The following is a 21,833-nucleotide window of genomic DNA, read 5'->3' on the forward strand; positions in this document are numbered from 1 at the left end:
AAATACTAGAAGATGCCTCTTATTTCATGGGAACTCAAGGGAATTGCTTGCTTTAGTAGTGAGACCTTGGGGAAGAGTGGTGATGTGTGGCATATCTTAAAACTATTAATCTTTGTGTTGCTGAGCATCTGCAGTGAGGTTGTCTATGGGATCCTTACTTGAATGTATACAATATTGAAAGAATGTTATACAGTATTGTGTTTTTATTTAATACCCATAAAGTAATGTTGAAAATATAGATCTCTGAGAGCTTTTAAAATGAAATTTTTAAGATGAAAATTGAACTTAGCCATCTTAAAGCTATTAGGTTTTTATAAATCTGTGTTTGATGATACAGTTGAGAAACACATCTAAAATACTTTAAATAAGATAATTGTTTTACTTCTTGCTACAGGAATTTTTCCATTGTGTAAGTACCTATACAATATCTCTATTTTAGATTAAAATATATAGTGAATCAGAGATTATTTCCATGTAGTCTATTTTAGGGATAGATAATTAAATGTAGGTTTGTAGTTCGGTAGTTCTGTTTTTTGTATTTTCTTCAACACCTTTTTGTAGATACAGTCTACTTACTTACATCTGGGGCTTTGAGCAACTTGGTCTAGTGGAAGGTGCCACCCTGTAATGTCTTAAGCACACCCTTGCAGAGCTCTTTAGCCCCAGCCTAGATTTCCCTAGTACCACAGACTATCTCATTTGAAATTAGAATCACTTGAATCACATTGGACTCTCCTCCCACACTCTTGTGGATCAAGGTACAGTGGAGAGCATCTAAATCAAAGCCTTTTTCCCCTGCATGCTACACCTCCAGCACTCTTTTCATGAGCTGAACTCAATGATTAAATACTGATTTCTCACCTTATACTATTCTGTGTTATGGCTGTGTCAGAACAGAAAATTGATAGGTAAGAGAAGAAAAAAAAACCAAACCAAGCAACTAAGTAGAATCATTCACCAGTTTCAATCACATATGTTCAGATCTTTAGACCAAGAACGTGAGTCAGATTACAACTCTGGATGGAGTTTTTGCCTTTAGACAGATTCACTAATGTCAGTCTTTGATGTTGGCAACTGCTAGTGTCTCAGCATATTCTGATTTTATTTTATTATTTTTTAAATGTTTGAAGCCTTGATTAGAAGTGATGTGCTACAGAATATCTGGAGAGTCAGTTTATGTTCTGAAGATGTCATTGTATCTCATCCAGTAATCCTGTGGACCGAAATCACTTCCTTAGTCTTTCTTTAAATGGGGTTCTGTATGTTTTGGTTGTAATCACTGTAACTTCTTCTTTTTCACTGATCAAATAAAGACTTGATGCGTATTCATTTGCAGATGGCAGGGGCTAATCTCTGAACCCTGCCAATCCTTAGCAGTTGGTTGAGTGTCAATGTACAAAATTCTGTGGCTTTAATGATGAAGGCATTTTTGATTAACAATACTGAACGTTACTGAATTAACAGATGTTGACATCACTTCTATTAATGAGTTTTCATAACTGCAGTAATTAAAGAAGGTACAGCTAATGTATCATAAGAGATAAATTTTATGCTTTGTATAGTTTCTGCGCTAAGGACATTTTCTTATGCTAAGTGATGTCACTGTTAGATGCTCCAAATGGGACTGTATATCAATATGTGGCCACTACTTTCATCATACTAAATGAAGTTATCAGTTAGTTGGGATTGAGTATTATATGATTTGGAGCTCTTAATACGTTTTTATGTACTGCATGGAAAACTTCAGATTGTTTGGGTTATTTTCCTAAATAAATGCAGGATTGAAGAATTAAACTGTATTATGTTTTGATGTTCAGTAAATTTTCTCACTACTTTCTGTCCGGATACACAGCAAATATATTTTATTATTGGGAAGTAATATAGCTGTTTAGAAAATTACTTAGGCTACACTATTTGTATTGGCAATTTTCCAGGCGTAACAACTCTGTTTTCTTTCTACATCCATTTGTGGAAAGATGCTGGGGAGGGACTCTTCATTAGGGACTGTAGTGATAGGACAAGGGGTAATTGGTTAAAACTTAAACAGGGTAAGTTTAGATAGGATATAAGGAGGAAGTTCTTTACTGTGAGGGTGGTGAGGCACTGGAAAGGTTTGCCCAAGGAAGTTGTGAATGCTCCATCCCTGGTGGTGTTCAAGGCTGGGTTGGACAGAGCCTTGGGTGACATGGTTTAGTGTGAGGTGTTGTACCCATGGCAGGGGGGTTGGAACTTGATGGTCTTAAGGTCCTTTCCAACCCTAACTGTTTTATGATTCTCTGGTAACCATAAATCGTATTTTCAAGGGCTGTGATGTTTATGCTGTTCTGTTTTATGCAGCTCTGGGCTTCATGGATTTAGGCAGGCTGTTATCTGTAACCTGGCCTAATTTAAATAATTTCTTACAGATCACAAGCCTAATCTAGATTTATCACAAGATAAAAATAATTCTTTTCTTGAAAACTGGCCTTAAATAAGTAACTTGTCAGGCTGTTTAAATCAAAATTGTCATCCAAACAGGAGAAAAAAGCAGAGTATGTGTTCCCTTAAATGAGCTCGAGAAAAGCAGACTGCAGGCTTATAGAGAAAGATTTGAATTGTAGTTTAGTTGGGGTTTTTTATAGGAGTATTGGATTTAGAGAACCTGTGCTGAAAAATCAGTGTGTCCAATTGCTTAAATATAGTGAGGTGAATTCCTCTGGGGGTGAGGAGCAGGTGTCGAGCAGTTCTGTGGATATTCACAGGTTTTAAATGATAAAACTGTTCTAAGTCTAAAAACAAAGTTGAGTACCTGCTGAAAAGTTCAGGCTTCATCTATGTGACACCTTGGTGTCTCAAACTTGACATGTTTTTGCGCCTGAGGAGGCATGTGAGTTTGAACATAAGATTACCTCTGATACGCAAACGTTTTGAAGTCCAGTTAAAAAGAGAAGCTGGGACATGTGAAGAGGCTTATGTGTTGGCTGTTTCAAGATAATCTTATTTGTGTATTGCACTGTAGACTTCAGTAAAGCCTGAAAACCACAGCTTTTTTTCAGGAGTGAACAGTTAATGTGATAGGTAGTTGAACCTAACCATTGCCTTATTTTTCTGTTTGTGTGTCGGCTTAGCAAACTGGAAAAGTTTGCTGGCATTCATCACTCGACCCTCAGCTTTGTTTACCTGACGTACTGCACAATAGTCCTTGAAATGTAAAGGCAATGTTTCCCATGTTTGGGTTGGAGAATCAATTTAGTACAGCCATCTACTATAGATTCTCCCCTGCCTCCCCCCCCCCCCCATTTTCAGCAATTAAATTTAACTTGTTTGCATTTATTCTTCTCCTGTGTCTCCTCTAGCTCCATTCCCAGCTTGATAACTGTCTCTAGACAATGTTTATAATCACTATCTTGTTTTCTTCTTGTGGTAACCAGTATTGTATGGAGTACACACTGAAATCTGGCTGAATACAACTGAAGTTTTGTTTGGCTTTTTTTATTATTATTTTAATCTCTGTTGGTCATGTTTCGAGAGGCTTACTATTAAATATTTGTCTTGGGTTCAGCAGCAGCAGTCATTTTTCTCCTTCTTAGTGGCTGGTGCAGTGCGTTGGTTTTGTCTTTGGGCCTGGGAACAACACTGGTTAACACCGATGTTCTTAGTTGTTGCTAAGTCATGTTTATGCTGACCAAGGACTTTGTGAGTCTCATGCTCTGCCAGGGAGGAGGGGAAGCCAGGAGGAAGCAGAGACAGGACACTTGACCCAAACTAGCCGAAGAGGTATTCCATACCACACAGCATGTCATGCCCAGGATGTAGAACTGGGGGCAGTTACCCAGAAGGGCTAGGTCACTGCTCGGTCGGGCTGGGTATCGGCCGGTGGGTGGTGAGTGGTTGTATTCTTTTCCCTTGTTATTTCCCTTATCATTGTTATTATTGGTGGTAGCAGCAGTGGTTTTGTGTTATACCTTAGTTATTGGACTCTTCTTATGTCAACCCATGGGAGTTACATTCTTTCGATTCTCCTCCCCATCCCTCCGGGAGCAGGGGGAGGAAGGGTAGGAGTGAGCAAGGGCTGTGTGGCTGGGCTTAAACCATGACAGTATTTTACAGCTCCTAAATGTTTGACTCAAGACTTTAATGATTCACACAAAATTTCCTAGTCAGTGTGGTGCATTTGCAGTATGTCCTCAAGGCATCACTGATGTTTCTTGCTGTAGAAACTGCTTTTTGCTGCATGAATGTGATACATTATGGGCTGATTTCATCTGCCTCGATTAATTATGCAGTGGATGTGCATGGGTAGTATTTCTTGGTAGTGCAAGTAATACTTTGAACTTGCCAGGCTATAGCAGCTGTATGAGGAAACCATCCTTACCAAGCAGTAAATCCCACACTACACAGAATTACAATATAAACCTGTTTTATGATGAAGATGGATCCTGTGGGAATAAATTCAGCACAGTGCAGAACAGGTTCGGAGGGTAAAGCTGCCCTTGAAGGCAAGGTATTTTTACTGTCAAGTGGGGAACTCTGGTGTCCTCACATGCTTGAGCGCACAGAAAACAAAGTGGTCTTGCATGAGCCATGGTGAGCAAAAAGCAATAGAATAATTACATTGAAAAAGAGTTCCAAATCCCAACTCCTAAATGAGGAAGTTTGGGCTTCTTGATAGCAAAACAGCAGCTTTTGAAGTTCGCATTGTTCTTTCTGTCTCATCCCCACTCGAACTTGAAGGGGAAAGGAGCAAACAGCTGAAGGAAAGATTGCTTGCCTGCTTTTGAGGCTCTCATGATCACAGGACTGTTAAGATCACTGACTGCAGGACAAAATGCAGAAAATTGTACACTGGTGCTCTATGCATGTATAAACACACACACATATGTGCTTGCATGTATACATACCTCTTTTATTCCTCAAAGACATAAGGAAAAGTCATTCAATGCCTTATGCATAATTTTTTGTAGTGAATGACTGGGCTGATTTATCTCTGTTATTTCGATCTCATATTACTGTCATGATTTGCTTGAAACTATTTAATCTTGTAGCTGTTTTGGAGCTAGCGTGAGTATAGATCAGAAAACCTTTTTTTTTTATAATCTCCACCTGAATTAAAATATTCTGACAGTTGAACATTTTAGTTTGGATTTTTTCATCGACACTGTAGATGTTTTACAGATTTCTCATCTCACATTTTTCTAGGAGAATGTAAGTGTCACTTGGTCAGGGATTTTTTCTCGTTTCTGTGGCACTTTTTTATTTAATGTGTTAAATTGTACCATGACAATCTGTTGTATTTATGTTTGTAAACAACTATCTCATATGAATCCATCTCTGCAAATCAGTTTATCTAAGAATAGATTTGTAGAAAACATGAAATCATTTCTTAGGTAATGAGCTCGAGGATGGAATCATCTGTTGCAAGGTCAGGAGCTGTGTATTAGTTTTCTTGGTAGAAATGTGGAGTTCTTGTTTGATAATTGTTTTGATTCAGTTTCTTGTAAATATTTTTGTGTAGGTTTAAATTAATAAATAAGATGTAGTGCTAAAAGGTTTGTATTCATAGTTAGTACTTACTTAGCACACAGCAAAACATTTTTAATTTCTGTCAGCTTCCCCTACTTTAATTGCCCTCCATAATAAATACTTTCTACCAATAGGTGAAAATTCCTGTAAATCTCTTTCTCATTATTCCAGAAGTGTTCACTTTGGTGTGCTCATATCATCTCTGTTTTCTAGGTCAGTAATTGAGGCACAGTTAGGTGACATTTAATGGTCAGATAAAAAATAAGCGACATTCTACTTTGATGTTTCTTCCCTGCTTGAGTGCCTGCATTTTTAGTTTCATCTTTGCAAATAAATTCTTGCTCAAAGTGTGAGAAATGACTGTCTAATCTGGGAATTCAGTAATTTATATTATTTCTCTCCCCCCGGCCTTTTCCCTGTGAAGAGGACAGTGTGAGTTTGAACTGTAAAAAGTCAGAGCTGGCCTCCCCTGAGAAGCACCCTAGCATCCTGCTCCCCAAATTAACCTGAAGAACTTGGCTTAGTGGATTTTGATTTTTTGATACCAGTTGATTTGCTTATTTGTATTTGCTTCCTTGGAAGCTCTTAACACCATAGCAAATATTGGAAAACTTTCCCCCCCCCCCACTTTTTTTGGAAGATTATATGGGCAGCAGGTTGTTTAAATGAATGTCAGACTTGTCAAGAAGTTTCTTTTTGACTTTAATACAGTTGTTGTTATCTAATCCGTGTTCTAGCTGCTTCCTTCCTTAATCTGCTGTAGCTCATTACTTTATGGAACATACTGTAATGTTTGCATTGGACAGGGGTTTAATTGTTTTGAGTACTTCAGCATTGCTTTTTCTCTTCTATCACCTACCCTAGAATTACTTTAGGCCTTTACATGTTAGTATTATGATTTAAAATCATAGAATAGTTAGGGTTGGAAAGGACCTCAAGATCATCTAGTTTCAACCCCCCTGCCATGGGCAGAGACATCTTGCACTGAACCATGCCGCCCAAGACTCCATCCAACCTGGCCTTGAACACTGCCAAGGATAGAGCATTCACAGCCTCCCTGGGCAACCTATTCCAGTGCCTCACCACCCTAACAGCAAAGAATTTCCTCCTTATATCCAATCTAAACCTCCTCTGTTTAAGTTTTAACCCCGTTACCCCTTGTCCTATCACTAGTCCCTTATGAGCCCCTCCCCAGCATCCCTATAGGCCCCCTTCAGATACTGGAAGGCTGCTATGAGGTCTCCACGCAGTCTTTCTTTCTCCAGGCTGAACAGCCCCAACTTTCTCAGCCTGTCTTCATATGGGAGGTGCTCCAGTCCCCTTATCATCCTCATGGCCCTCCTCTGGACTTGTTCCAACAGTTCCATGTCCTTTTTATGTTGAGGACACCAGAACTGTACACAGTACTTCAACTGAGGTCTCATGAGAGCAGAGTAGAGGGGCAGGATCACCTCCTTTGACCTGCTGGTCACACTCCTTTTGATGCAGCCCAGGATATGGTTGGCTTTCTGGGCTGCAAGTGCACACTGCCTGCTCATGTTGATTTTCTTATCGAGTAGCACCCCCAAGTTCTTCTTTGCAGGGCTGCTCTGAATCTCTTCTTTGCCCAACCTGTATCTGTGCCTGGGATTGCTCCAACCCAGGTGTAGGACCTTGCACTTGGCATGGTTAAACTTCATAAGGTTGGCATCAGCCCACCTCACAAACGTGTCAAGGTGCTTCTGGATGACATCCCTTCCCTCCAGCATATCAACCGAACCACACAGCTTGGTGTCATCTGCAAACTTGCTGAGGGCACACTCAATCCCACTGCCCATGTCACCGACAAAGATGTTGAACAAGACTGGTCCCAACACCGATCCCTGAGGGACACCACTTGTTACTGGTCTCCAGCTGGACGTTGAGCCATTGACCACAGTTCTTTGCGTGCGGCCATCCAGCCAGTTCTTTATCCACCAAGTGGTCCATCCATCAAATTGATGTCGCTCCAATTTAGAGACAAGGATGTCGTGTGGGACAGTGTCAAACGCTTTGCACAAGTCCAGGTAGATGACATCAACTGCTCTACCCCTGTCCGTCAGTTCTGTAGCCCTATCATAGAAGGCCACCAAATTGGTCAGGCAGGATTTCCCCTTAGTGAAGCCATGCTGGCTGTCACCCAGCACCCTGTTGATTTTCATGTGCCTTAGCATACCTTCCAGGAGAATCTGCTCCAAGATGTTTCCAGGCACAGAGGTGAGACTGACTGGTCTGTAATTCCCTGGGTCATCCATTTTGAAAATGGGGGTTATATTTCCCTTTTTCCAGTCGTCATGAACTTCACCTGACTGCCATGATTTTTCAAATAGTCAGGATTAAGTCACATTACTACATACACTACAGATCCAAGTAAAAAAAGAAATATATATTTTAAACAATAAATAAAGCAAATTGTAGTATGAAATGCACAGACACCAAGGTGCTGAGACATAGAAGACTTTTAATCCCATGTGTGGAATAGCAGATTCTTTTTTACATCTGCTGGACCAGAATATCTGTAACAATTATTTTTGTGACCTTGCAAATGAAGGAAAATGTAATTAATATTTTCATCTTTGTTTTGCAAAATATTTTACATTTAAATTCTGTAGGAATGCAGTAGGGGATGAATCTGTGAACTGGGGAAGATCGGTAGAGAGCGATGGATGTAAGCCAAGTTGGAAAGGGGAGTTTTAGGAGGACTGGTTGCTTAGCTGAGGCTGTTGGGGTCTGTTTGTGGAGACTTGCCTTTCATGTGGCTTTAAGGGTTGGATTTCTTTTCTTTTTTTTTTAAATTAGTCAAAGTATTTGCACTGGATGTGCTGTATGTGCCCACTAGGACACTGGTTATTCATCCAGGAGTTTTCAAAAAGCATAGTTTAAATGGTTTGGGACATTTTGCTCTTGAGATGATGTCAAGCATATACTGTACCTTACATGGATGTTATAGCCATGATTAAATGCTATTTGATGTCTTCTAAAACTGCTATAACTTCTATTAAGCTATAATTATAAAGAAGCTCTGCCCTCTCTTGAAGGTGGAGTAAACCTGAAATATTTAGGAAGAACTTACACTGCATACTGGACGTGTATAATTTGGAATGTATTTTGAAAGCTGAGTCTCAAGTGTGCTGGTCTTCCCATGTATTGTTATATGATGTGGGTATTATGAACCTGTGCCTGATTGTTGAATCATTTGACATGTGTAAGTGAAAAAATTCTTTACAATTTTTACATGTAGTGCACTTTATAAATATTTGTCTTGTTACTGTGATAAACAGAATCTGTAATTGAGGAGAGGTGGTGCTACTTAATGTTACAAATACTATTTTACCAACTGCTTAAAGCTGAAGAGATTTTGTACAACAACAGAGCATGTCAGAGGAACAGCAGCAGAGCATCTCAGAAGGTCTTACATGCCTTTCTCTGACAATTCCAGTTTAAGAACCTCTCTGCGTGATTTCTGAAATGTCTGCACCTTGAATATAACTGGTGAATTGCGTTTTTGCTGCACATCTGAGTCCTTCTACTGACAGTTGCTCTATAAATGCAATTCTTGAAATGTTGGTTACAGTCACCGTGGACAGTGCAATATGAATGAGTTCGCGAATAAGTTTGCTGACAGAGCACTGTCAACAACTTCAGGCACTGTAGGGTGAACTGCAAATAAAAAAAAGAGCAGAGCCATTGGATCAGTGATTCCCAGTTCTGCTGCTGCTTCTGATCCAATCTTGAATGCTGCGTTAATAAGTGTTGCCTTCCAGAGCATTTTATGACCTTTTCTCTTATTCTGCTTTTACTGTGAAAAATACTGGTGGAATACTGTTACCATAGAGCTGCAAGAAAAAATAGGGAGAGGCAAGTAGAAGTTGTTTAATATTTTTATTTTTTAAGTAAGCAGTAATTTAAATCTCACAAACAAGGTGTCAGTCTAGGTGCGAACAACAGTTAAATATGTTTTGGACTTGTTTTCTGGATTGGATCCTGTGTCAGTAGACAAGAAAATGTTCAAGTGGATGCTGTCTTCAAAACCTGAGTTTGGAGAGAGGGGGCTGAGGATTTAGAGCTTCTGCTGTCTTCAGGGAGACAGGAGGTGCTTGGATGTACAGGCTCAAGTAGAGCCACAACATCATTACATGTGCAATAATGGTTTTATCTTCTGTCTGGAATATCAAGTTCATAAATAGTACAGATTTGGATTAGAAACAAAAACATGTTATTGCAAAAGCTGAAAATATCACTTCTCTACCTTTTGCATTAATTTTTGAAGAAAAGTATAAGAAATAGAGCATCAGTGTGAGTGTAGCGTTTGCTTGTTGAGTTCGGTACTGCCATGATGATGAAATGGTACAGGACAGATTTCAGATTAGATAAAGGGAAAATTTTTGTCTATTGTAACTCCAGAACATACCTTAAGCAGATGCCCTTTAGCAACATACTGTCTTGGTATTCTTATAAAGGCCTGATAGTAGCAAGTGAAATTGTTGAGTGAAATAATTCATCCCTCATGCAATGCTTAGGCACACCTTCCACTAACCCAAGTTGCTCAAAGCCCCATCCAACCTGACCTTGAATATTTCTAGGTATGGGGCATCCACCACCTCTCTGGGCAGCCTGGTCTGGTGCTTCACCACCCTCTTTGTAAAAAATTTCTTCCTTCTATCTAGTTTAAGTCTACCCTCCTTTAGTTTAAAACTATTACCCCATATCTTATTGCAGCAGACCCTGTTAAAAAGTTCATCCCCATCTTTCTTATAAGCCCTCTTTAAGTGCTGAAAGGCAGCAATACGGTCTCTCTGGAGCCTCCTCCAGGGTGAAGAAGCCCAGCTCTCTCAGCCATTCTTCATTGGAGTGGTCCTCCATCCCTCTGATCATCTTCATACTCCCTGTGGTCTCACCAGAGCAGAGGGGCAGAATCTCCTCCCTTGACCTCATAGCTACACTTCTTTCAATGCAGCCCAGGATACAGTTGTCCTACTGGTCTGTGAGTGCACTTTGCTGGCTTATGTCCAGCTTTTCATCCATCAGTACTCCCAAGTCCTTCTTGGCAGGGCGGCTCTAAATCCCTTCATGCCTCAGCCTGTATTGGTACTGAGGGTTGCCCTGACCCAAGTGCGGGACTTTCCATTGGCCTTGTGGAATCTCATGAAGTTCACACAGGCTCACTTCCCACGATTGTCCAGGTCCTTCTGGATGGCATTCCATTCCCTAGGTGTGTCAACTGCATCATTCAGCTTGGTGTCATCTGTAAACTCTCTGAGGCTGCACTTGATCCCAGTGTCTGTCATTGATGAAGATATTAAACAGTACTGGTCCCAGTACAGTCCCCTGAGAAACACCACTTGTCACTGATCTCCATCTGAACATTGAACTGTTGACCACTCAGTGGCAGCCATCCAGCCAGTTTCTCATCCACCAAACAGTCCACCCATCAAATCCATATCTCCCCAGTTTAGAGAGAATGTTGTGGGGGACCGTGTCAAAGGCCTTACAGAATTTCAGAGAGATGACATCCATGGTTGTTGACTTGCTCACTGATGTAGTCGCTCCGTTATAGAAGACTGCTAGGCTGGTCAGGCAGGACTTGCCTTTGGTGAGGCAGTGGTGGCTGTTTGGAGTCACTTCCCTGTCTTCCATGTGCCTTAGCTTAGTTTTGAGGAGCATCTGTTCCATCATCTTCCCAGTCAGATTGAGGAGGCTGACAGGCTGGTACCTCCCAGCATCCTGTTTAAATTTACAGACACAGTTCTTAGCATGTGTGGGAGTACAGCATTCTCTTCTAACCAAGAAATAGTCAAACTACTTTTCTGTGTGTGTCCTGGGTTCAGCAGTAGCAGTCATTTTTCCCCTTCTTGGTAGCTGGTGCAGTGCAATGTTTTGATTTTCAGCTCGGGAACAGAGCTGATAACAAGCGATGTTTTGGTTTGGCCAAGGACTTTGTGAGCCTCATGCTCTGCCAGGGAGGAGGGGAAGCCGGGAGGAAGCAGAGGCAGGACACCTGACCCAAACTGACCAAAGAAGTATTCCATACCACAGCACGTCATGCCCAGGATGTAACAGGGAGTTAGCCGGAAGGGCTGGGAGTCTGCAGGGTTGGAGGAGGTATCGGTCAGAGCTTGGTCGGGCTGGGGGGGCGAGTTATCGGTTGGCTGGTGCTGAGGCGTTGTATTCTCTTCCCTTGTTATTTCCTTTATCATTATTATCATTGGTGGTAGCAGTAGTGATTTGTGTTATACCTTAGTTACTAAACTGTTCTTATCTCAACCCGTGGGAGTTGCATTCTTTTTGATTCTCCTCTCCGTCCCTCCGAGAGCAGGGGGAGGGCAAGAAAAGGGGGGAAGTGAGCGAACAAGCTACCTGACTGGGTTTAAACCACGACAGTGTGTTAAATGGTTATTTTATTGGTGAGGACAGTGTGGATAAGGAAATTATGGGAAAAGATTTAAATTGGAATTCCTATTTGAACATAAAGTTCTATTGCTTCCAACATTCTAGTCTGGTTAGCAGCAAAATTGTATTAAATTGTGTGAAATATTTCCATTAAGCTGTACTTTCTAAATTTGAGAAAAGAATCAAATATGAGAAAATAATTTCTGTGCTTCGATAATAAACTTGTTCACAGCTTATATCTGTCACTGTTTCTTTTTATTCCAGTACATGAAAAGCTATAAAGCAGCAGTAACAAAGGTTCAAAAATGTTGACAAAGGAGTGATCTATTCCACATGAAAATTAGTGTCTGCTCTGTACCTTCACAAGAAATCTGAACGCAAAAGGGTAAGCCCTTTTAATTGTTGCTGTGATCTGCTTTACAGAAAAGGATTATGCAAATATTTGTTTTTTCTTAGTTGAGTGGTATTTTAAGATTGCGATGAACTATTCCAACTTACATTTTGTTTATTTTCCATTTAAAGCACTCATAACAAAGCCACAAGGTTAAGTTCACAGACTTTATGGGTTAGAGGTCTGCTTCTGTCCATTTCACCTATTAAGCAGTGCCTGTTAGGTGAAGTCAGCTGTGGAGTGAATGGCAGGACCAAGTTGTTGACCCGGAGCTCGCTCAGTCTAATAACTGTGTTTCACTAATCCTTTTGTTGAGTGAGAGAATAATGTTTGTTGGCATGACTATTACAAATCGGCTTTTGCACTCTTTTCCCCCCACCCCTCCTTACTTTCTCTGCCCTTTCTGTTTTCCACACCTGATAACTCATTGCTTAGATTGAAAATACTGCTACAGTCCCCTGAAGCTGCAACCTCCTTGCTTCTCTTCTCTTTAGACAAAAAGTGTTTGTCTGGATAAAGGAAAGTTTCCCTTGATATATTAGAAAAAAGGCAAAATTTGCAGACTTAGAATGTTATGGATAAAAATTTGTTTATGGAAGTGGTTATGATATACTTGTTAAAAAACATTAAATAATTTAAATATTTTCAAAGTGTGGCTAGGGAACTAAGAGGCTTTGGAAAACCGAATGTTTTTGTTTAGCTGAAAGGAAGGTAGGCTAAAATTATGTAGCAAATTTCTGTTGTTTTGAGAGTATCAACAAAACATTTGTTTAGCATTCTAGTGGTTAATAAAAGCTTTCTCTTGTCTTGGTTATTTCAGTTTCAGCAATGTGCTTTAGAGCAAGTGCATATCGCTTCATTTGATTTTAAATCCCCAAATCCATTGAAGTACCTCAGAGAAAGTGTAGAGCTAAAGTCAGATTAGGATGAGTCAGTCTGTCGATGCTACTGGTTTTCCCGAAGGTTATCTTTAATCTGACACCAAGATGGCTATTGCTATGATATTATAGCCTCTTCAAAGTGCTCACATGATTTCATTACTTCTTAAAGACGGATCAGTAGTGTGCAGTTCCCTTCTGACCTCCTTTGTGTCTCTTGATGTCTCCAATATAGGTGTTATACAAACCATGCCTCAAGTAAAAGTTCCTTGAATTTTGAATTATTGCTGTGGCATTATCTTGTAGGATGACCAAGGATAACTTCAGTTCCTGCTGGTTTTCAGAAAGTCAGTGTGTGTGTTGATGACTTTATGCTGTTACTTCCCAATTGTATTTCAGACAGGTCCTGTGGTTCTTATTTCATGGATGGCTGGGATGTAAGGCTTGTTCTTGACTTCCTCTCTAAAATAAAACAACGGGTATACAAGTAGCTAGCTTTCTTCTTTAGACTCTTCTACTACGTAGGTAAGTGTTCTTCATTAAAAGACCTTTCTTGTGGGGCAGATAGGAGCTGGGGCAAAAAAAAAGGGGGTGTATGAAGAATACTTAAAAAGAAAAACTCAAAGCGTGTCAGTTGCAAAAGGGTCTTGTAGCCTGGGAACGAATGGGAGGAGATGGATTTTTTTCTTTCTGACAACAGCAACTCAAAATCTGTCCTATGTATGTACTGGATTCTCCTTTTATCTCTGCACTTGAAAAACGCTACCTAAAAGGTCTGTCCTACTACAGGGTAGGGCAAAGCCAGACCGATTGGCAAAAAATGTTGATAGGACTCATTACCAGTCCAAAACACAGAATCATTTTGTAGAGATAGACTTACGTGAAACAGGTTTATTTAAGATGCTTAGATACAAATTCTTTTGCTGATTTGCAGCAGAGCTTATCAAGTATTTGGAGTACTGGAATTCAAAGACAAAGGTGGTTTTAAGTTCAAAGTCCTTTATTTTAAGAATAGTGGATCCTTGGGCTTTTAAAGGTGTATTTAGTTTTAGTGTCCATCAGTTACTGAGTAAATGAGGAATGTAGTGTTGCAAATTTACAGCAGAAATTACATGGAAAATATATAGACTCACACACGGAAAGGTTTAGGGCTGGGATTAATCACTGACATTTTCAAAATCAGACGTTGACCAGTGACAGGATCTAAAAACTCTGAATTAGTAAATGTGTTCTAAATTCCTGGTAGTGAAAAAAAATGTTTCAACTTCTCTGTGTTATTTTGCAAAAGGTTAGAATGTATGTTTACTGTAACAGTAATGTACTGCAGTAGTAAATGGTAGGAGGTTCTAGCATGCATGACCTGGTTCATCTGGATAACACTATTGATTTTTTTTTTTTTTCAGTGACTCTGCTTTAGTTAATTTTAAATTCATTTTCTGATTCTTGATTAGCTCAGTGGTAAGTTGTCACTACAGCATTCAACTCCCTAAGGACATGATCCATAAGGCAGATTTTTCCAGTGGAGGGTCATGATTCAACTAATTTACACATAATTTTAAACAGCAGTTGGCCTAATGCTCTGAAGTGGCATTTGAGATACTTCAAGTCCAAGAGTTAGATACCATAAATTACTGTTTGTGTTAAGTACTCTTTAGAGACCTGCAGGAGCAGCCAGTGGGACATGTAATGCTTCTTGTGTTAATTTTTTCAATAGGTATGTGGAGTTAAATTCTCAAGATTAAGAAATCAGTTGCACTTAATGCAGAAATGCTATTTAACATTTAATTGGCAAAGCTTTGTTTCATTGAAGTTGATGTAATGTTTGTTTGCCTAGACTCTGTGTTTGGATTTATAGCTTTATGGCCAAAAAATGAACGTAGTAAAAATGTCTTCATGTGGTTAGAGCAAGCTAATGAACTCTGACTTTTGCATTTACTGATGTTTTACATTTTTTGTAAGTTTAGTGCTGAGCTGTGCTTAGTTACTTAAAACAGTTTTCCTGAGATAGAGAATTTGTCTCCATGTTAGCATCACAGTGGTTTTGTCTAGCTGAGCTGGTGTCTCAGAATGCTGTACAGGGGCAGCAGATTGAAGATGAATGAGTTGAATTAATGTCTTTTCTGGCTATTTCAGAGGAACTTGCCTGGGGACCTAAGTCTGACTGTCACTTCACCCAGGCCCTTACTTACTGAAAGATTTCTGATGTATATTGATGCTGTGGTTTCCAGTTCAGTACTGCAGTATGAGCCAGTGTGGAAGTCGGCAGTGAAGGACTTTGTGCCAGTGTGGGAGAAGGGCAACATAAGTAGGAGTGTTTGGGGACAGAAGGCAGGGAAAAGCACAACTGCTCTAAGAGTGTGTTAAAATCAAATGTAAAACTGTTCACATGACTAATGATAGAGTGACATCAGAACAAAACATGTTTAAATAGCTATGTTTCTGTGAAGTGGTTTTCAGCTGGCTAGGTGGTGAGTGGTTAAAGTGCATTAGCAAAGTTTCTAGAAGAATCAAGCTATAGTGTAGATTGATTTTCAAGTAGCAGTAATTATGATTAAGTCAAAACTGTACAAAATATAAGGTGGTAACTAAATTGGTGGGTCATGGTTTGGAGCTGTACGTTTTAATAAGTAATATTATCCATGTATAAATAACATATGCATTAAAAGTTTTTTTTTCCCTTAAAACAGTTAAAACCATTTTGTTTTTATTTTTATGTTATTCTGAGTGTGAGTAAAACATACTAAGATGGTGTTCAAATATGATGGCAGAGCTGTTATGTGTATAATCTGGATTTTGAAGTTCTTCCTGTAAGTCTTTATGCCTACAAGAAAAGCAGTGAAATCTAGTGTTCATTCCCAGGTGTCTGCCTGATTGGGATCTCTTTTAGTTCTTGTTTTTCTTTCATTGTATGTGCATCCTGTTTTCAGAGCTAACAAGTTTAGGTGTACTTATAAAAATCTGTGTGCTCAGTATTGCTGACCACGATCTGTTTATTAAAGCTCTGTTTCCCTCCTTTGCTATTTCTGCCAAGCTGCTGCTATTGTCTGTCTGCCACTAGGTCTCTGCTTCCCCTTCCAAACAGCTAGGCTGGTTTTGTCACTGCTCTTTCTCAGTTCTCTTTGTTGTCTGTGTAGTACTGGCAAGGAGCCATCCAAGGCTGCAGCCAAATGACTGAAAATGTAAAATTTCTTCTCGGTCTGTTTCAGGATGTTACCTTGAGTTTCCTAGGGTCACCTATATTACAGGCATCCTGCTGTTTGGGGGAGAGTCACTCCTTTTTAGAGGGCCATTAAACTCTTGAAGTTTGCAGGTGGTGAAGATTCTGACACATTTCTAATTACATTTTTCTTTATAGGCAATTATCCTTTTTTTTTTTAAACCTGCATCTAAGTTGCATTATTTTTATTTTTAATTCAGCTTTAGACTTCAGCATTTCTGAAAGTCAAGTAGTTATATCATTTTAATCTCAAACTTCTTGTGGTATTATTAGAATAAATGGGTGCATTGCGGTGCCTTTTGGCATAATGTGTAAGGTCAAACTCTAATTATCCTTTAGTTTATGGTATGTTTGAAACATTTCTGTCTGCTTCATCCCTGTTAATTAAAATAACCGGAACTGAGGACTCATCTGTAGAAGAAAGGGGTTCATCAGCACCAAAATCTGCTGTCATTCAGAAGTGTCACCAGCCTGATGCAGTCAGTGAACTTCTTAGATGCCCTCCTGCATCACTGCTCCAATCTTAGAATCATAGAATCATAGAATTGTTAGGGTTGGAAAGGACCTTAAGATCATCTAGTTCCAACCCCCCTGCTGTGGGCAGGGACACCTTACGCTAAATCATATCACCCAAGGCCTCGTCCAACCTGGCCTTGAACACTGCCAGGGATGGAGCATTCACAACCTCCCTGGGCAACCTATTCCAGTGCCTCACCACCCTAACAGGAAAGAATTTCCTCCTTATATCCAATCTAAACTTCCCCTGTTTAAGTTTTAACCCATTACCCCTTGTCCTGTCACTACAGTCTCTAATGAAGAGTCCCTCCCCAGCATCCCTATAGGCCCCCTTCAGATACTGGAAGGCTGCTATGAGGTCTCCACGCAGTCTTGTCTTCTCCAGGCTGAACAGCCCCAACTTTCTCAGCCTGTCTTCATATGGGAGGTGCTCCAGTCCCCTGATCATACTCGTGGCCCTTCTCTGGACTTGTTCCAGCAGTTCCATGTCCTTTTTATGTTGAGGACACCAGAACTGCACCCAATACTCCAGGTGAGGTCTCATGTGAGCAGAGTAGAGGGGCAGGATCACCTCCTTCGACCTGCTGGTCACGCTCCTTTTAATGCAGCCCAGGATATGGTTGGCTTTCTGGGCTGCAAGCACACACTGCCGGCTCATGTTCATTTTCTCATCGACCAACACCCCCAAGTCCTTCTCCGCAGGGCTGCTCTGAATCTCTTCTCTGCCCAACCTGTAGCTGTGCCTGGGATTGCTCCGACCCGGGTGTAGGACCTTGCACTTGGCATGGTTAAACTTCATGAGGTTGGCATCAGCCCACCTCACAAGCGTGTCAAGGTCCCTCTGGATGGCATTCCATCCCTCCAGGGTATCAACCGAACCACACAGCTTGGTGTCATTGCAAAACTTGTTGAGGGCGCACTCAATCCCACTGTCCATGTCAGTGACAAAGATGTTAAACAAGTCCGGTCCCAACACCCATCCCTGAGGGACACCACTTGTTACTGGTCTCCAACCGGACATTGAGCCATTGACCACAACTCTTTGTGTGCAGCCATCCAGCCAGTTCTTTATCCACCGAGTGGTCCATCCATCAAATTGATGTCGCTCCAATTTAGAGACAAGGATGTCGTGTGGGACAGTGTCAAACGCTTTGCACAAGTCCAGGTAGATGACATCAACTGCTCTACCCCTGTCCATCAGTTCTGTAGCCCTATCATAGAAGGCCACCAAATTGGTCAGGCAGGATTTCCCCTTAGTGAAGCCATGCTGGCTGTCACCCAGCACCCTGTTGATTTTCATGTGCCTTAGCATGCCTTCCAGGAGAATCTGCTCCAAGATGTTGCCAGGCACAGAGGTGAGACTGACTGGTCTGTAATTCCCTGGTCATCCATTTTCCCCTTCTTGGTCTTCATTCTCACAGTCCCTGCATCTGCCTTCCAAGACTTGGGTGGTGCAGTCAGAGCCTTTGGCAGTGAAGACCGAGGCAAAGAAGTCATTCAGAACCTCAGCCTTCTCCAAATCCTGTGTAGCCAGTTCTCCCGAGAGCTTCCTGGGGGGGGCCTACATTCTCCCTTGTCTGTTTTTTATTTGCTATGTACTTGTAGAATCCCTTCCTGTTATCTTTAATACCTCTAGCTAAGTTTAATTCTAACTGGACCTTAGCTTTCCTAACCTGGTCCCTAGCTTCTCCGACAACATCCCTGTACTCTTCCCATGCCACCTGTCCTTGCTTCCACTTACTATTTTTCAATTGAATTTTCCTCAGGAGCTCCTTATCCATCCCAGGAGGTCTCCTGGTCCTCCTGCTGCACTTCCTTCTGGTTGGGATGCAACACTCCTGAGCTTGTAGCAGGTGATCCTTGAATATCAACCAACAGTCTTGGGCCCCTCTGCCCTCTAGGGCTATATCCCATGGAACCTTACTAAGCAGGTTCCTGAAGAGGCCAAAGTCTGCTCTCCTGAAGTCCAGGGCAGTGAGCTTGCTGCATGCTCTTCTCACTGTCCTGAGGATCTCAAATTTTAGCATCTCATGATCTCTGCATCCAAGGCTGCCCTGGAGCGTCACATTTCCAACCAGCCCTTCCCTGTTGGTGAGCGCAAGGTCAAGCATGGCACCTCTCCTTGTCAGATCCTCTATTACTTGCAGAAGGAAGTTGTCTTCTACACAATTGAGGAACCTCCTGGATTGCTTGTGCCGGGCCGTACCGTCTCTCCAACAGATGTCAGGGTGGTTGAAGTCACCCATGAGAACAAGGGCCTGTGAGCGTGAGGCTTTTCCTATCTGTCTATGGAGTGCTTCATCCGCAGGTTCTCCTTGATCAGGCGGTCTGTAACAGATGCCCACAGTAATGTCTCCCATAGCTATATTCCCTTTAACCCTGACCCACAAACTCTCTGTGGACTGCTCACCTGTCCCCAGACAGAGTTCCATACTCTCCAGCCTATCCCTAACATAAAGGGCAACTCCCCCTCCCTGCCTGCCGGGCCTGTCTTTTCTGAAGAGCCTGTAACCTTCCATTCCAACACTCCAGTCGTAGGAGCCATCCCACCATGTTTCTGCGATGCCTATTATATCATACCCCCGTAGACGTGCACACATCTCTAATTCCTCTTGTTTGTTCCCCATGCTACGGGCGTTTGTATAGAGGCATCTGAGCCGAGCTCCAACTGAAGCCGGCTCATTGGCTGGAGAGGCTGGGATATCTCTACATTGCTCCAAGCATTTATTATAGGTGCTGGCAACTGACTGTGTGTGTTGGGATGGAATGATGCCCCCCTCCCCCAACACATCTAGTTTAAAGCCTCCTTGACCAGTCTGGCAAGCCTCCTACCAAAACTGCTCTTTCCCTTCTTTATCAGAGCAGCTCCACTAGCCCCCACTAGACCTGGCCTACAAGCTTGGGTCCCGTGTTCAAGACGCCCAAACCCCTGACTATGACAGCACCCTTTTAACCATTTATTAACCTGGCTAATCCTCCTAGCTTTTTTTAGGCCCTCCCTTGTACCCTGGAGAATTGATGAAAAGACTACCTGAGCTCCAGAGCCCCTAACCACCTTTCCCAGGGCTCTGTAGTCCTTCTTTATGTTCCCCAGTCTACTGCTGTCTATGTCCCTGGCACCCACATGTATCACCAGGACTGGGTAATAATCCGTGGGGCTTTACGATTTGCTGTAATCTTACAGAATAGCCTGACTGACTTTATGGAACGCACATGGATTGCAGTGACAAGGAATGCAATGGTGACCCAGCCAGTTGCTCTTCAGTGTGGCAGGTGGAGAAAAGTGTGTCATAAGTGGTTTCCAAAAAGGCTGTCAAGAGCCTGAACACATATAACCTGTGTTTAAAAAAAAAACAACAACCAAGCAAAACCAATGGATTTTTGTTTTGCATTTCTGACTTGTCCCCTGCCCCCATGTGACTTGAACTGTGCTTGGAAAAAGCACCTGTGTTTGTGGTTGGCTCTTTGCTATCTAAATGCTTACTTGGGTTACAATGTTCTGCTTTTGAAATTCCTTGTCAAAACTACTTGCTTCCTTTCTTTACTTACCTACGGAAAATATGACATCTGGCCTTATTAGGAGTACATAATGGCTTTCAAATTCTGCATTTATAGAGGTATACTTCTTGCTATGAGTAAAGAGATGAATCAAAATATCAGAGGTCAACCCTAATGGTTTTGTGAGACAGCTCTACTATATTTTATTCTTTTCATCTCTAGCAGAGGTTTAGACAGAGAAGTTGCACAGATCTCATCTACCAAACCCTGAATTCCATTTTTGAATGCAAGTCTGTTCTTCTGTACTTTTGAGTCATGTAAAGCATTAAATTAAAAACCAGTCAATCCATCTGTGGTAAGCAGCTCAGTGGCTTTCCTCAGCAGGTTCTTATTTATTAGGTAATTTCATTTTAGCTGACACTAGTTACATGGTATGTGAAATTGAAAAAGATGTCACTCTAAACTTCCAGATGCAATCTGTTGCCACTTCTTGTTTCCATTCATGGATTATTTTTAAGGTCTCTCTCCCTAAAGTTAACATTCCTGACAAGTATGAAGAGTTCTGTATTTTTTTGTCCTCCTGGAGTGGAAAGATCAGCTGTAATATTTTTTTGACTGCTCTTACAACAGGGAGAGAATTGCATTTCACGTTTCAATGGTTATGGATTTAGCATGAAAACATATAATCTTGTTAAGAATCAAAGTACAGTATTATAATTCATGTTGTATTTATTTTCTTATTGTTTATTTGGTTTTATATTTATAAATCACTGCCTCTAATTCAGTTCCAAATTTAGAGGTTTATCACATTAATCTGTGTCAGGAAGCTGTTTTGTTTCTGACCTTTACAGACAGAAGTAACGTAACTAAAATCAGAAAAAGCTTAATAATAATCATAGAATCATGGGATAGTTACGGTTGGAAGGGAACAAACAAATACAAAAGCAATAGTGCCTTCCCCCTATTTGGGTTACTTCCTTTTTGTAATAAATTGCTGCTTCCTTTTCATCCTCTCCTTTAACTCTTTTGTACCAGAGAAGTGGGAAGACTGAAGCTACCTGAAGTGTATTCAAGATCTTAGATGTACTAGAAGTGATATTTCCACAGTTCTGTAACCATAATTCCTGATATTATTAATGTTTTGGTACTTGAGACACTTCTGTTGAAACGGAAGTACAGAAACCCAAGAGGCTTACAAATGTGTGAAAATGTGTGCCAGATATTTTGCTTCGCTTAAATATTGCCCAGGCTGTAAATGACAGGTTTGTTCATAACATTTTGAGGGGTTTATGAAAGTCTTTACTTTGACAGCTCAAAAACTTGATGCATGATTTAGCCATTAATAAAAGCTTACCTAATTGGCTCAGTAGTCATGTATACTATTTAAATGCATTTTTAAATCTCTATGGAATTTGAGATAGAG

General features: G+C 41.0%; 1 protein-coding gene across 10 annotated transcripts in view; it reads left to right on the forward strand.

Annotated features, from left to right (window-relative positions):
- Nucleotides 1–21,833, forward strand: part of GULP1 (GULP PTB domain containing engulfment adaptor 1) — a 160,427-nt gene that overhangs the window by 44,843 nt on the left and 93,751 nt on the right. For 8 of the 10 annotated variants that reach the window (XM_062627481.1, XM_062627475.1, XM_062627476.1 and 5 more), the window contains exon 2: nucleotides 12,175–12,295. The exons of the other annotated variants lie outside the window; for them this stretch is intronic. The gene's annotated coding sequence lies outside the window, so the exon portion shown is untranslated. The remainder of the gene's footprint in view (nucleotides 1–12,174; nucleotides 12,296–21,833) is intronic. 10 annotated transcript variants of the gene reach the window in all.

This window comes from Pezoporus occidentalis, unplaced genomic scaffold (assembly GCF_034315485.1).
Source record: "Pezoporus occidentalis ecotype Australia unplaced genomic scaffold, CSIRO_AGI_Poc_V1 ctg300, whole genome shotgun sequence".
In the NCBI taxonomy this organism is placed as follows: domain Eukaryota; kingdom Metazoa; phylum Chordata; class Aves; order Psittaciformes; family Psittacidae; genus Pezoporus; species Pezoporus occidentalis.